The sequence below is a fragment of the Lipotes vexillifer genome, unplaced genomic scaffold, assembly GCF_000442215.2.
Source record: "Lipotes vexillifer unplaced genomic scaffold, Lipotes_vexillifer_v1.1 scaffold789, whole genome shotgun sequence".
NCBI lineage: Eukaryota > Metazoa > Chordata > Mammalia > Artiodactyla > Lipotidae > Lipotes > Lipotes vexillifer.
In genome coordinates, this window is record NW_006778055.1 from 1,221,606 (window position 1) to 1,238,760 (window position 17,155).

The 17,155-nt window shown below is 40.1% G+C and overlaps 1 pseudogene; it reads right to left on the reverse strand.

Moving 5' to 3' along the window:
* Positions 1–12,813: 12,813 nt before the first annotated feature.
* On the reverse strand, positions 12,814–16,143 carry LOC103082112 (serine/threonine-protein kinase MRCK beta pseudogene; annotated as a pseudogene).
* Between the last annotated feature and the right edge of the window lie 1,012 nt (positions 16,144–17,155).

Genomic DNA, 17,155 nt, shown 5'->3' on the forward strand with positions numbered 1-17,155 from the left:
AGGGGATACGGGTTCGTGCCCCGGTCCGGGAAGATCCCACATGCCGCGGAGCGGCTGGGCCCGTGAGCCATGGCCGCTGGGCCTGCGTGTCCGGAGCCTGTGCTCCGCAGTGGGAGAGGCCACAACAGTGAGAGGCCCGCGTACCACCAAAAAAAAAAAAAAAAAAAAAAAAAATAGATTGCATACTTAAAGATATCCATGGAATACTCTCTCAGGCATGCAGTTAATAGTGTTTTAAGGTTGCCTCAGGGCACTTCAGATGAGTTAAAAGCCCTCCTCAGAGTTGGATTTGATACTCTGTTGGTTCCCTAGTATAATAGTTATTTGTATGCCTGTTACAAGCCCAGGTAGTTGCAAGATTCTACACTGTAGGCCCAAACCTAAATTTTCCAGCCTTTATTTTCATTGATCCTTTCTAATCTTGGTCCTTCTGGATCTTGTGTGTCAGAATCTGCATTTCACAAGATCCCCAAGTGATGTGTGTGCTCATGAAAGTTTATGAAGCCCTTTTCTCAAAGAATGGTCCCAGTCTATTTAAATGGATCCCTAAATACCTCATACGTGCCTGGAAAAGGGTTAGGTTTCTAATATGTGTTACTTCATGTAGTCCTTACCACATCCTTACTATCATTCTACTTCTTAAGATTTAAGGACTTTTTAAGTTAATTATTGAAATTATAAAATATATATAATTGTAGAGATAAAATAATAAGAAACCTCTGTTGTATCCTCTACCCAGATTCCATTGCATGGCCACACATTCTTCATGATTATTTTGAAGCAAATCCTAACCATCATACCATTTTATCCTTAAATAGTGCTGTGTTTCTAAAACAGTCTCTCTATTTTTGACACAGCCATGATGCCATTACTACTAAAAATATTTCTTAAGTTATTCCTTAGTATCCTCAAACATCCAGGCATTGTTCATACCTCCCTAATTGTCTCATAAGTGTGTTTGTCTTGTTGCTGATGCTCCTTTTTAAGTAACTGTTTCAATTAGCATCTAAATAAAGTTCATCTATTGTGATTGTATGTTTTGTCTTTTGACTGTCTCTGTCTCTCTCTGCAATATGGTGATTTATAAGAAGTATACATTTCGTCATTCATGTTTAGCAGAAGAGAGTCTGGGGACCCCTCCTGCCAGGGCCTCTGTTCCTGGTAAGGTCTCGAAGAAGAATCTGAGGTCTTACCCGTTGCAAGAGAGTTTATTGAAGATAAGGCGAGAACAGAGAGAACACCTCAAGAGAGAGGTGGGCCAGACCGAGGAAGGCAATGGCCCTGGAGGCTGAGATGTAGAGTTTTTTTTTTTTTTTCGTACGCGGGCCTCTCACTGTTGTGGCCTCTCCCGTTGCGGAGCACAGGCTCCGGACGCGCAGGCTCAGCGGCCATGGCTCACGGGCCCAGCCGCTCCGCGGCACGTGGGATCTTCCCGGACCGGGGCACGAATCCGTGTTCCCTGCATCGGCAGGTGGACTCTCAACCGCTGCGTCACCAGGGAAGCCCTGGGATGTAGAGTTTTTAAGGCAAGGTCTTTGACTGACAGTCTTGACTGACAGCTGCAGGTTATATAACAAGAGGCTCTGCTGTGCATGTCCTTCCCATAATTGTCTGTTATAATCAGATGTATGTATTCATAGAATATTTATGAACATTTAATGAGCCTAAAGGCCACCAATGGTTATCTATGGACATGATAGCGTGAGGTGTGCGCATGTGCCAGAGTGGGGAAGTCCCTCCAGTCGGCCATTGGGAGATTTTTCTGGTCCCCTGACCGTGTTGGTGTACTGATGCGGGTGTGTTTGGGGCGGGGTTGGCAAATAGCTTGGCAAGATTTAGGCAGCTACTGGATGTTCAGCCGACGGGGCCGCCTCTTGTTGCTCATGGCTAACTTCCTGCCTAACGTTCAGATGATCAAAATCTATTTTTCGTATATATTTGGTCTTCATCCACAGTTCCTGGCTCAGAGATCCCCAAACCCTTGGAATTTCCTGAATGATAAGACGAATTGGGGACATCTTTTGTTAAAATATTTGGTCTCCTGTCCTCAGTTCCTCAAAATGCTTCAGAGTCATAAGGATGAAATGACTGTCTTATTATTCATTATGTAGGGGAGGAAAACTTTTCCCTTTTTCCCTTCTAGGTTCTTTGGCTCGTCTAATAATTAAATTGACATAAGACAGGTTAACAGGAAAAACCAAGTTTAATTTTGTATGTACAGGAGCTCATAGAAATAGGAGCTCAAAAGAGTGACTAAAGCAGGAAGCTTTTAATCAAAGAAACAGTTTTTTTGTGAAGAATTGACAAAGGCGTTTGGACTAGGGGTAGTAAATGGCCAAGAATTAACAAGGTTCGTTTATACAGTCTTCTTGGCTCTAAATTCCCTGCCTGTGTTGACATGGATGTCTTCTACCCTCCTGGTACAGGGAGGGTACCTTTCACATTGGAGATTTATTTCCTGCTTTCAGGGAGACAAAGGAGGGTCAGAGTGCCCTTCTTGCACTGGCTGTTTCTTGAGTAACTTTAATTCAAAATAATCAATATGCCAAAGTGGTGTATTTGGGGATGGCCTGTCCTGAACCCGATCAATAACAAGCCCATTTCACCACAGCCAGGTTTATGTTAATGAGGTTAGGAAAGCACCTAAGGATGGGGGCTGGTTCCCAGGAGAACCAATCATGAATAGAGGGGTGAAACTTTCAGTCTCACCCCCTGACGTCCTGGGTGGGGAGAGAGGCTGCAGCCTGAATCAGTTGCTAATGGCCATGACTTAATTAGTCATGCCTATGTAATGCAGCCTCCATAAAACCCCCAAAGGACAGAGTTTGGAGAGCTTCTGGGTTGGTGAATACATGGAGATGTGGGGACAGGGGAGCACCTGGAGAGAGCATGGAAGCTCCAAGCAATTTCCCTATACTTTGCCCTAGGCATCTCTTTCCTCTGGCTGTTCCTGAGTTGTATCTTCTTATAATAAACTGGTAATCTAGTAAGTAAAATGTATCTCTGGGTTCTGTGAGCCACTCTAAATTAATCAAACCCTAGGAGGCGGTTGTTGGAACCCCCCATCTATGCTTACCCAGGACAGGTGACCAACTGGGCTTTCCACTGGTGTCTGCAGTATGGTTGTGTTTGGGGGTGGGGACAGTCTTGTAGGATTGAGCCCTTAACCTGTGGAATCTGATGCTATCTCCCAGTAGGTAGTGTCAGAATTGAGTTAAATTTTAGAAGACCCAGCTGGTGTCCGAAGTATTTGCTTGGGGTCATGGGGGAAAACACCCCCTCCATACATTAGAATTGGGCATGTAGAATCTAAATACTCTCCCTAAATCTCATTTAATTTCTGGGTTACTACAAAGAAAGGCATTTTTTATTCCAATTTACAGAGGATAAAACTGGAACTCAAATTAACTACATTGCCTGAGATTAAGTAGCTTGTAAATGGCAGTGCCAGAATTGAAACCAGGCCTGTCCGCTTCCATTAATTCTTCTCTACATCATGTTACTGCCCTTACATTGTCCCAGTTTTATTTCTTCACTCTCACGTAGCTCATTGACTTCTTGCCTTTTCATTCTTAAAGATTTTTTTGTATCCACACATGTCCATTTAGGAAGTCCACAGGTTAAAGTCTAGTTTCCTGGGAAATCAGACACACCCTGAAATGATGTCAGTACCCTCCAACAATAAGTTACAGAATGAGGCAAAAGGGCTGTGTGTGTGCGTGTGCGTGTGCGTGTGCGTGTGTGTGTATGTTTTGGTTGCTTTCTTGATCATTAATTTTTTTAAAAATGTTTATTAGAGTATAACCGCCTCGCAATGGTGTGCTAGCCCCTGCCCCACAACAAAGTGAATCAGCCGCACATACACACATGTTCCCACATCCCCTCCCTCTTGCGTCTCCCTCCCTCCCACCCTCCCCATCCCACCCCTCCAGGCAGTCACAAAGCACCGAGCTGACCTCCGCGTGCTACGCGGCTGCTTCCCACTAGCTATCTACCTTACATTTGGTAGTGTATATATGTCCATGCTTCTCTCTTGCTTTGTCACAGCTTACCCATCCCCTTCGCCATATCCTCAAATCCATTCTCTAGTAGGTCTGTATCTTTATTCCTGTCATACCCCTAGGTTCTTCATGACATTTCTTTTTCTTAAATTCCATATATATGTGTTAGCATATGGTATTTGTCTTTCTCTTTCTGACTCACTTCACTCTGTATGACAGACTCTAGGTCTATCCACCTCACTACAAATAGCTCAGTTTTGTTTCTTTTTATGGCTGAGTAATATTCCATTGTATATATTGCCACATCTTCTTTATCCATTCATCCGATGATGGACACTTAGGTTGTTTCCATCTCCGGGCTATTGTAAATAGAGCTGCAATGAACATTTTGGTACGTGACTCTTTTTGAATTATGGTTTTCTCAGGGAATATGCCCAGTAGTGGGATTGCTGGGTCATATGGTAGTTCTATTTGTAGTTTTTTAAGGACCTCCATACTGTTCTCCATAGTGGCTGTACCAATTCACATTCCCACCAGCAGTGCAAGAGTGTTACCTTTTCTCCACATCCTCTCTAGCATTTATTGTTTCTAGATTTTTTGATGATGGCCATTCTGACCAGTGTGAGATGATATCTCATTGTAGTTTTGATTTGCATTTCTCTAATGATTAATGATGTTGAGCATTCTTTCATGTGTTTGTTGGCAGTCTGTATATCTTCTTTGGAGAAATGTCTGTGTAGGTCTTCTGCCCATTTTTGGATTGGGTTGTTTGATTTTTTGTAATTGAGCTGCATGAGCTGCTTATAAAATTTGGAGATTAATCCTTTGTCAGTTGCTTCATTTGCAAATATTTTCTCCCATTCTGAGGGTTGTCTTTTCGTCTTGTTTATGGTTTCCTTTGCTGTGCAAAAGCTTTGAAGTTTCATTAGGCCCCATTTGTTTATTTTTGTTTTTATTTCCATTTCTCTAGGAGGTGGGTGTAAAAGGATCTTGCTGTGATTTATGTCATAGAGTGTTCTGCCTATGTTTTCCTCTAAGAGTTTGATAGTTTCTGGCTTTACATTTAGGTCTTTAATCCATTTTGAGCTTATTTTTGTGTATGGTGTTAGGGAGTGATCTAATCTCATACTTCTACAGGTACCTGTCCAGTTTTCCCAGCACCACTTATTGAACAGGCTGTCCTTTCTCTACTGTACATTCCTGCCTCCTTTATCAAAGATAAGGTGACCATATGTGTGTGGGTTTATCTCTGGGCTTTCTATCCTGTTCCATTGATCTGTCTTTCTGTTTTTGTGCCACTACCATACTGTCTTGATTACTGTAGCTTTGTAGTATAGTCTGAAGTCAGGGAGCCTGATTCCTCCAGCTCCGTTTTTTGTTCTCAAGATTGCTTTGGCTATTCGGGGTCTTTTGGCTTTCCATACAAATTGTGAAATATTTTGTTCCAGTTCTGTGAAAAATGCCAGTGGTAGTTTGATAGGGATTGCATTGAATCTGTAGATTGCTTTGGGTAGTAGAGTCATTTTCACAATGTTGATTCTTCCAATCCAAGAACATGGTATATCTCTCCATCTATTTGTATCATCTTTAATTTCTTTCATCAGTGTCTTATAATTTTCTGCATACAGGTCTTTTGTCTCCTTAGGTAGGTTTATTCCTAGATATTTTATTCTTTTTGTTGCAATGGTAAATGGGAGTGTTTTCTTGATTTCACTTTCAGATTTTTCATCATTAGTGTATAGGAATGCCAGAGATTTCTGTGCATTAATTTTGTATCCTGCTACTTTACCAGATTCATTGATTAGCTCTAGTAGTTTTCTGGTAGCATCTTTAGGATTCTCTGTGTATAGTATCATGTCACCTGCAAACAGTGACAACTTTACTTCTTCTTTCCCCATTTGCATTCCTTTTATTTTGTTTTCTTCTCTGATTGCTGTGGCTAAAACTTCCCAAACTATGTTGAAGAAGAGTGGTGAGAGTGGGTAACCTTGTCTTGTTCCTGATCTTAGTGGAAATGCTTTCAGTTTTTCACCATTGAGGACGATGTTGGCTGTGGGTTTGTCATATATGGCCTTTATTTTGTTGAGGAAAGTTCCCTCTGTGCCTACTTTCTGGAGGGTTTTTATCATAAATGGGTGTTGAATTTTGTCAAAAGCTTTCTCTGCATCTATTAAGATGACCATTTGGTTTTTCTCCTTCAGTTTGTTAATATGGTGTATCACGTTGATTGATTTGCGTATATTGAAGAATCTTTGCATCCCTGGGATAAATCCCACTTGATCATGGTGTATGATCCTTTTAATGTGTTGTTGGATTCAGTTTGCTAGTATTTTGTTGAGTATTTTTGCGTCTATGTTCATCAGTGATGTTGGCCTATAGTTTTCTTTTTTTTTGTGGCGTCTTTGTCTTGTTTCGGTGTCAGGGTGATGGTGGCCTCATAGAATGAGTTAGGGAGTGTTCCTTCCTCTGCAGCTTTTTTGAATATTTGCAAAAGGATAGGCGTTAGCTCTTCTCTAAATTTTTGATAGAATTCACCTGTGAAGCCATCTGGTCCTGGAATTTGTTTGTTGGGAGTTTTTAAATCACATTTCAATTTCAGTACCAACTTACATTTCTTCAAAAATCCCTACTTCCACCAGCCACTCCCCAAAGCCTAAATTTCTTTCAGTTTTCTCTATAGTTAGCATTTACCATCTGAGAGTAGTATATTTATGTGTTTACTGTTTATCTCCAGCAAGGGAATTTGTGAGAAGATATTTGTTTAGTTAATTCTCATATAACTGGTGCCTAGAAAAGTGTGCACTGTGCCAAAGGTAGTCACTAAATCTTTGTTCACTGAAGAAATAAATAGTAATTTAAAAACTCCTACTAGTTTAACGTTAGCCTTAATCTACATAGGTTACAACAAAACCCTTGGCATTGTAGGCATAGTTTCTTTTGTATTTGTGAGAATGCCAGAATCAGTACAGGGGGAAAAACAGTTTTACCAGTTATTAATGATGGCTTTTTAAGAATGTCCCAAAACATCAAGGCCTCAGGTTCTGATGCCCTCTTGATTGATCCATCCATTCTGTGCTTCTAAGAAGCTGATGGCTCTCTTCAGCTCATATGTAAAAGCCTACTTCTGCTATAGAATAGTGCATTTGGGAAGGTTTATGTTCAACTTTCAGTGCACTATTACAGTAAAAATGTTCAATGAGTGGCCATTTTAAACTTTAAGCCTATCTTAGAGTGCTTTCTCACTCTCCTTTTAAATTCGTTTTCTTCATTCTTATCTCTTTTCAAGAGATTTTATTGAAGTGGAAAATGGTTGATGGAGATAATTTTGTACAAGGACCAACTTTCTGTGATGAATGTACTTACACTCTGAATTTTCTCACTCTGTCTTTGGCGCTCTCCCTGGAACCCCGTACACTTATTGTGTTAATTACTGTGTCATTGCATCAATCAAATTATGTTTTCTATTGATTTACTTTTACATTTACCCTGTGCTGCCCACCAGGTTGTGAATTCCTAGAAATCTAAAGAGCTTTTCTTACGTATTTTTTTGTCTCTCTCTCTCAATGTTTTGTGCATGATATGTGCTCTGTCATTGTTTAACTGAATTGAACATATGCCTGAACAAAAAATGGCTCTTTTAACCTACTTGACTCATATTCTTTGGGCTGGATTTATCTGCAGTGTCGGAACTGTTTTGAACTAGATTATGTCTAAAGAAGCATTATGCGTGGGGGCATTATGAGGACGGAAGTAAAAGTGGTGGATGGAATGGTGGACAGAAGTAAAAATGTCTAACCTAGATAAGAAGAATTTTGGACAGCTGTGGAGGGGTGGGAACTAGTTGCTTTTACATATTTATAAAATTGTCATTAGTAAAAGAGGGGGACCCACTGTGTACTGCTAATAAGAATATGTCTGTTGGGTAGATGTTAAAGAGCACAAGTTTCAACTCAAACAAGAAAGCACTTTCACAGTACCATTCATCAGTAGAATGGTTTCCTCCCAAGTCACTGAATTCCTCACCACTGAAAACATTAGAGCAGGAACATTAAGCACCTCTTGATAAAGTGTGACTCCATTAGTTCTGTGAAATGTGTTGGTGTTATCTTCCAATAATTAAATAAAATTTTGGCTAAAGAAATTAACCAGTTTAACCTCTTGATGGATCTTTTCTCCAAATATGAAGTCTAAATACATAATGCTCTTTTTTGTTTTGTAAGTAAAAGTTAAGAGAATTCCATTCTGATTTTACTCTGTTTATTTGCAGTCCTTTATCCTCTTTAATATATCAAAGTTGAGGAAGCCTAAGCTCATTTTATACATGATAGAACTGAGCCTTCTAGGATATTTCAGTATCCCCAAGAAAATCTACATCCCTCCGATTCTGGAAATTCAAGCTGCCTTGACTCAATACCAAGGAGTTAAACTTCAAAGAAAACAGGTTATTAGTAGCATGCATAATGCAGTACCTAGTACTGTCCCTAGTACTGCAAAGTACTAAGAAAGGAGAGATTATCTTCACTAACAGGAGTTCGTAATATAATTGAGGAGAGATTCAGCTACCTGAATGCCAATTATTTATTTATTTTTTTTTTTGCGGTACGCGGGCCTCTCACTTTTGTGGCCTCTCCCGTTGCGGAGCACAGGCTCCGGACGCGCAGGCTCAGCGGCCATGGCTCACGGGCCCCGCCGCTCCGCGGCATGTGGGATCTTCCCGGACCAGGGCATGAACACCTGTCCCCTGCATCGGCAGGCGGACTCTCAACCACTGCGCCACCAGGGAAGCCCTGAATGCCAATTACTGAATGATATTTTACATTATAAATAAGCAACACATTACATCACAATAACCTAAATTATATACTAAATTTGAGTGCCAAATACTGGTATTAAAATTTAAAGCTTTGTCTTTCTTAGAGAATAGTTATCTGATAAAGACCATGAGTACATTTTAAGAGAAGTGAGTTCTTAATCTGACAGGGAACTTGGTTACAGAAGTTGTGCTGGAGTTCAGGCTTAGGCTGGCCCTAAAGGATAGGAGGGATGTTGATGGCAAGAGTATATCAGAGGAGAATGATGGGTTATTTTTGAGTAATTTATCTTTGATCTGACTAGAGCTTTTATTTATTGATTACTTACTTATGGTCTCCTGGTGCCCCTTTATTCTGTTTTTTGTAATCTAGAAGGAATAAGCCAGATTTAATATAAATGTTGATATATTATTAAATACAAGTGATAATACATAAACAGTGTGGCCAAATATTTTTAACAATTCAAAATTCCCTTTCTTTTTTCTTACACTTCCTTCCAGACTGCTGCATAATAACAGAAACATAATTTATTCTCTTGGGCTACTCCTAGACTGTACAGTATATATAGTGTTATGGATTCTAAGTTATGTTTTCGCTAAATTTGGTCTTGTTAAATTTTCACTTGTTATTCTAGGATGATTTATGTTAAATATAGTATAGTTTTTAAGTCTGAAAGAGTGAAGGCTACAGATTTTAAGTTACAGAGTATTCTGTTCACTTGAACTTCCCAGAGAAGTGGGATCCTAGATTCAAATGCTAAGTGGCCCAAGTAGATAACAAAGATGTTAATATTAGGTCTAGTATACTATAAGCAATAGGGGTGATGTAGCCTAGGGCAGATGGCAAATTGGAAAGTAGATGCCCTGACTGAATGTTCAAATTAAAAGAAAAACTAAAAGCTTGGGCCACCCAAACAATGATGGGGTCATATTTAGCTCACCAGCTGCCAGTTTGGTATCCCTCATCAGTTGGTTTTTGTTTGTTTGGTTTGGTTTTATTTTTGTTTTTAAACTTGAAAAATGTAAAAATGCAGTTGTCCTACCAGACTTTGTCTGACTTCTGCTACAGGCCTCAAATAGACTAGACTCAAGAATTAGGGAATGCATCCAGAAATATCTACTTGACTAGGATAACAGGGATTCCTAGATATAGAGATAAGACTTGTGGAAAGTGTCCTAGTAAATAATTTACTCTAATTGTAGATAACATTGGTGTGAACATGTTGAATGTCTCCAGGTGGCATTCAGTGCCTCCTTAAAAATGAAGTCATCAATATAAAATAACTAGGGAGAAGGTATAGTTTGGGAAATTACATTATGTCTGTAATGACAGGTGCTTTGGATAAGTGATGAACATTTAAACTGGAGCTGAATAATAAGAATGTCCAGGTGTTCAATTCAGCACAGCCTAAAGTCAAGAGCAGCTTTAAACATTGAATGCAAGTTTCCAATTCAGTCACCCAAATCTCTTTACTGTAACACTATTCTCAATTATTAATCTGAAATTGTGGATAAATATTTGAGTCATTTATTCATTCAACAAATATTTATCGTGTATTGTGTGCCAGACTGTGTTTTAAGCACTCAGATTACATCAGAGACCAAAACAAAAATCCCTGCCCTGTAGAGCTTAGAGTCTAGCAGAGGGGTTACAGACAATAAACAGTACACATAATAAAAGATAAATTTTCTTGTATGTGGAAAGTGGTAAACACCAGAAGAAAAAAGAAAAGGAGCAGTATAAGGTAATGGGGAGTGCCTGGGAGTGGGTGTAGTTGGCAGTAAGATGTAGAGTGGTAAGGCGGGATCCCTTAAGAGGATGAGAACTGAGGGCTGTGAAGAAAAGGAGTAAGTTAGATAGATATCTGGTGGAAGGGTCTTCCAGAAAGAGAGAACAGTTGTTATGAGATCATCAAGGGGGATGTTATAAGGAGGCCGGTGTGGCATAAGCGGAATGAGCAAAGAGAGAGGAAAGTAGGAGAAAAGGTTAGAAAGATAACTGAGCATTGGACCCTGTAGGGACTTTGAGGCTGGCTCTCTTAAGGATTTTTTACCGTGAATGAAATGAGGAGCTATTGCATGGTTCTGAGCTTGAGAAAGAATGAGGCGGCCACCAATTTATATCTATATCATCTATATCTATATCTATATAAGTGATTACTTAAAAAAATTAACTGCTTTAACTTAAACTGTTGTCTGCTGATTTATTGAGGGGTAAGTTGTTTAAAAATGATTGCATGATTCAGTAATTACAAAAACACAATTTACATTTAAAAAGTAAAAACTAGAATCCTAAACACATGCCAGACCCACAGAAGGTCCAGTAGATCAGGGTAGGGCAGGCAGGTGCCAGGTGTGGAACACTCTCAGGCACAGAATTGATGGCACCCGCATCACTCAGTGCCTAGTCATGGTAAGTACACATGCTATACAGTGTTGCCAAGAATATGTCAGCCAGTTGGAGAGCAGAAAAAATCTTAAGAAAATACAAATTCAAGAAAATGACACCCCACTGTGCTCACACTTGCTCAGAGGTCCTGAGGCCACAGATAACAAGTTGTGTCTGCTGGCCACAGTAAATTACCAACTTTTAATGAGATATGGTAAAAAATCTGATTACTAAACATGTAATACATGGAGGGCTGATATTAATGCATGTGCAGAATATCACTGCTGACCAAGGGCTGTGGGGCAATATAGAGGAGTATGTTAGATGATTCCACATGATCAGTGCTGAGTTACCAATCATGGCATCTTCATTCACGGCCAGGGACCAGGGAGCAGTGTGGGTAGTGAAATGTCCCATCATCTGCTTCATGGCTCCCTTGGGCTCTGGCCACCTTCTAGCCCCAGGAGTCTTCTAAGACCCCTGGGATATTCATTGGCTAAGAATGGGTATTTTTATGACAGAAATCAGAAGCTGTGGGAGTGACTGAGAAGCAGAGAATGCAGCGAGACTTCCCAATAGCAAGGAGTAGTGAAACTTCCTGACTGTGATGAAGGATGGACAGATACACGCAAGGGACCCAGAAGAGTGGGCTAGGAGGTAGGGATGACTATAAAGCCCACTGTTGGTGGGCCTCTACCCATGACTAAAGAATTGTTAGAAAGACTTCTGCAGCTTAATATGCAATAGCTAAGTGAATAAAAATACCACAAACTAACCTCTATTTTGCTCTGTCTTCAAAATTCTGGTGTTCATGAGAACAGTAAACACTTTCTTGTTCTCCTAAGACTTCAGGAAAATAGCTTCAGAAAATAGGAAAAATTATATTGTCTGAGGCATTATCCAGAGAGGCCACATTGTATATAAAAAAGTTTCCTTCAAATGAGACATGGAATCATCCATAGGCATGGTTGAGCACAAGCCCTAATAGGTATCTCAGTTTGTTCTGAATAGTAGGTAGACTGAATGGTGGCCTTTTAAGGGCAAACGTTAACAGTGTTGCCTCGTAGCTATGCAGAAGAATGGATCTTGTCTACCACTATTGAACAGTATGACCTAAAACTGATCATTACAATAATATAATAAATATTTTCTTCCTTTTCATATTTACAAATCAATTCTACATTTCCTTAAACAATAATAAAGGTTCAGCATCAGCCTTGGCACTGACCTGACCATGAGGGGCCATAGATCAAGGAGCTTCAGGTGTCCCAGGACAACTGCTGCAGGCCTTCTAGTGGGAGCTGGCTCTTCTAGGGAAGGGTGGACCTCAGTGGGCTGCTGAGGTTGGAGTTGAGTGTTTGTTGGAATATGAATGAAGCTCTTTGTCAAATTCCTGGTCAGGATTAGACACACTTCTCAGAGGTGTGGACACTCCCATCTCTGATCCATTCAATGAGAACCTTGAAATGTACATCTTTTTTTTTTCTGGACTGAGCCTACTGAGAAAGAGTGGCTGGAGCAGGACCTAGCCTTTCCTCCAGTGAGGGAAGCAAAACATTCAGAATGAGAGGCATGAGGACTTGCATTCCATCTCTGGGCCACGTGTGAGTCATTTAATTGAAATTGGCTAGGTTGATACAGTTTTGGAGCTCATTCTGGGTCTCTAGGCATTGCTCACCCACATTGTAATCTCTCTTGCTCTGGAACTTTTGCAAGTATCTGACACCCTTAACATCTCCAGAGGACTTGTTGTTAAAGTAGATTAAGCATGGAAGCTCACAGTTGAGGAGATTTGACGGTACATTAAGAGTTTAGTGGTCTTATCCTTCTCAGACCAGTTATTTGGACCCATTCCATAGTCTTAACATCATCATTAAGGTGTATTGATATCACATTCACTGTATACTGTGACATGGAGAGAGCAGTAACTATAAGTAACTATAGTTTGAGGGCCATATTAGCTCCTGCATGCTTGACCTTTGATGTGAGTCTACCTGCAGTCCCATATGGCTGAAGCAAAACAGGTATTCCTCATTATTGAGCTCCACAGAACAAATGTCATCAAAAGATTACAGTGAGAGGAACATAACTGAGGGGCTGCTGGAATTTACCAGGCTTAGACATTGCCCATCTTCACGCCTACTCTACAGAGAGAACTCAGAAGAGTAGCCAACACAGAGCTTTTCCTTGAACATTGTCATGCACTGTACAGTTCCTGGAGCCACAGTTTCATTGAACTGTCTGTGAGAAGGTTTAGTTCTATGGATTTCGTAGCAAAAGATCAGACATTTCACTGCTACAAGCAGACAGGTTGAAGAACTCTTCCTACGTGTTGAACTTAGGATGTCTAGGCAGCCCTTTATTTCTGGAAGCTTGATGTCAAAGCTCCCTTCCACTGCCTCAAAGGAAGAGTATGGATAAAATGGAGCATGGTCCTGATAAATGGAATATTTATAAATGGAATATTTCCTGCCATATCAATAAACAAAGGATGTCACAGTCACCAGTGATTGCAACCCTCCAACATGAGCTGGTGAGCCCTGAGGAATCTCAGGGTGTGGAAATACAGGCCCTAGATAGCTAAGGTGCATCTCAGAGAAATGATTTCAGTGAGTCCAGGCCCTTGCATCTTCCCATACATAGAAAAGCGCTAAATTCCTTAACTTGAGATATCTGGTTTTCTTTATTTAACAGTAATCGTTTGACCTTCCCAGTTACGTGCTCTTTATTGCAAACCTCCTATATATCCTGGCCCCTCCCCTTTTTCTTTCCTCCTGGGCTGCAGCCCTCATTTTGCCCCAAATAAAACTTAACTCACAGCTCTCATGTTGTGCATTTTTTAAAAGTCAACAGTCCTAGCAACAAAGCTATTCCAATAACAGAAAAGGGTTGTAGTTTTCTTTTTTGGGAGAGAAAGTTCAGTATGGTACACTTTCTTACAAACAGTAGCTTGAATGATCACATCACAGGTAATCTCTGTTATGTACACACTTAGCTTTAAACCGACTGCAATCTTAGATGATTTTCCATAACAGGTGTCAGAATTGCTTTAATAAGAGACAGTATCCTGTCATAGGCTTCTAGTAGAATATGCACAACATGATTTTTCAGTCTGTTTTTATGTAGGATAGATTGGAGTCCTTCTAGAAACCTAGACAATTTCCTCTTTTCTTTCTCATTTTCTGTTAGAATTAGTAAAGAACTAGTCTTTAAGTTGTACTTAAGAGAGAAGCTGTCACCCTGAGTATACAAGGAATATCAGCTCGGATCACGTATAACAGCTAAAGTGAGGATAAAGCTCATCAAAAAATCCTCACCTCTAAGATACAGGATTGGCTCAAAGTAACTCCAGGCTGGGTGGGTTTTCCTTCAGGCAAATCATACAAAGAGTAGACAGTTACATACCAATACATAAATCTTTGTCATCCTTTCTCCACACTGGTATGTTTTGCACCTTAAGGTAAACTTTGTAGGGTGTTCCTAGGCCTTTCTGCACATCCACTGTAAGAGGCCCCTGGGACTGCCTAGAGGTTGTACAGACCTTGGGAGCACTGTCTTTGTGGGATACACACCTCCAAGCGATAACTTTGTTAAATTAGTCCAAACATGAGTGAGGTGCAATGGCTACAGCAAGTAGGACTGGAAAAAAACTTGATGCTAAATCAATGACCTTTTGGCTTTGGTTCAACCAATAAGACGGCCTGTGTGGTGACAGTGGCACAGCAGCTGCCCTTTGCTGCAGCCGATTCATGTCTTCTTGCTGTTCTGGGCTTATGAGCCTGAAAATTGATGGGGACACTTCCGGGTTTGGAGTTTGTGTTTCTTACTAGCTCAGCTAGTTGTAAGTTTCAAATCAGTGCAGGAGATGCAGTGTTGAAATAGTTAAAAATAGAATCACAAGAATCTAGAGTTTTGAGCTCTGTATTTATTCTAAACTTATCTCTTGTTTTATTCAAAATTTCCATATCATCTAATAATTCTCTCCTTGTTGCTTCAGAATCCTTTAGTTTGCTTCCAGAAGAGAGGTTTGTATTTAAAAGTTTCTCAGTTAATTTTGAACAAGTTCCTTGGCCTGGTTGCTTACCTCAAAAGCAGACTGAAAGCCCTGAAGACATGCTCAGCTTCTTATTACTATGATGGCCTTTCCAAAGTGGATCCAGTATTCATGATGCCAGACTAGACCTTTTCGGTTTCAAACTCTTTGGTCATTTTAGAAACAAGAGCTTCAAAATACTGCTGGACATCTTTCTCATTGCTTATCCAATTCATGGTTTCTGCACTCTAAGCTTCCCAGCAGGCCGCCTACTTGTACCTGCCAAATCCATAACCTCAACTTCATATTGTGTATTTTGAGCTCTTAGGTTATATCCACAACAGGTCAAAGCCTTTCATTTTCCTCAGTAATTTCTTGTTTTCTTCCCACCTCATTGCACTTTCTTTTTCAAAAATACATCTTTCACCACGCTGCCTCCTCCATTTCATCATGACATTCTTGTTTTTACTTTTGTTATTTCTCTTTGAATTTTATTTTTTTTCCTGCAGGATAAGCTGATGGCTCTCTGAATCACACAACTTGTTTTTTTGTGTTTTTTGCTTGTTTGGTTTTTGTGGGTTTTTTTTTTTTTTTTTTTGGCTTCTAAGACACAGAACATTTCATGTCCAATGCATTCATTTATATAAAACAAGACTTCCTCCTCAAGTTCAGATTTTTTTTCAGAAATCTCTTGCTGGTACTCTGAAGTGGAACATGGAATTTAACCTCCTTGGCTCGTTATGGGGACCTCAAGCTCACTTTCTGTTTGTTTAGAGAGGTTCTCTCTGCTTTCATGAGGCTTGTGTTCCTGTGAAGCCTCAACAAAAGTATCCTCAAGCTGAGCTTCCAGGTCTTTCCTGAACATCTTGGTTTCAGAGGTTTCCTGTTCCATGGAGTTACTTTTCGACATGGCCACTTCCATCTCTTCCTCTTTGTCATTAAGCTTTCAGGAAATCTTCTGCTTCTGTAAGCCATGCATGCTTCTATCTCTGAGAATTCCTGCAGGGTCAGCTTTTATTGCTGATGGGTATCTTTGTGGTTTTTTTGGCCTGGGATTTTGGACTGTCTGAAGGTTCAACCAATTGCCTCTGAAAAATCTTATTTTTCCTGCCTCATGATGTGGTACTGGTTTTCTAGGCCTTTCAGTCTAGGTGTGGATCTTCATGTTCTTGGCAAAGTGTTACTATATTCTCAAGTTGTTGCTTGAGCCTAGTTGAATCAGCTATTTATCCTTTAAATATATACTTTATTCGTTTAATTTTTTAATTTTTTTCTTGGTTTGAATTTCTGTGGCATGAAGTGAACAATGTAGAGTCCGTGCCTTCTTGTAACTTCCTATTCAGTTCCAGTTTCTCTTGGTCTAGTTTTCATACTCTTCTTTCATCCTTCTATCTTTAATTCTTGACTGCTATAGACCTGGCTGTTTTTTTGGCCCTGAAGTCAGGGCAATAAACAAGAGAGAGTAGCCCCTGCCCTCATGGAGCTTCTGTTCCAGTGGCTATAACAGAGAAAACAACAACAAATAAATAGGTAAATAATATATCACAGTCTAAAAAGGAAAATAAATGAGTTCAAGGGGAAAGAGAGTAAGGGATAGCTCTGTGTGGCAGACAGATAAGGCATCCTGTGGATATATTTAAGCAATTGGCTATTGTGAAATTTAATGAGAATTCCTTTCAAAGTGCTATTAACAGTCCCTGGCTAGTTGTAATAACTGAGTCAATGTTCTAATATTGTCATTAGTGATAGAATTAGGATTTCAGCTTTCCAGAATGATCTCAATGGCTACTATAGAGATATGGGATTTTTACTATTGAGAGTATTATTGGGTCCACCCTGGATTATAAGAGACACTGTCATAGGGACAGAGAGTTTGGGCAGGAAGGGAAGAAGGGGCAGAGGCAGGGAAGCAATTCATGGGG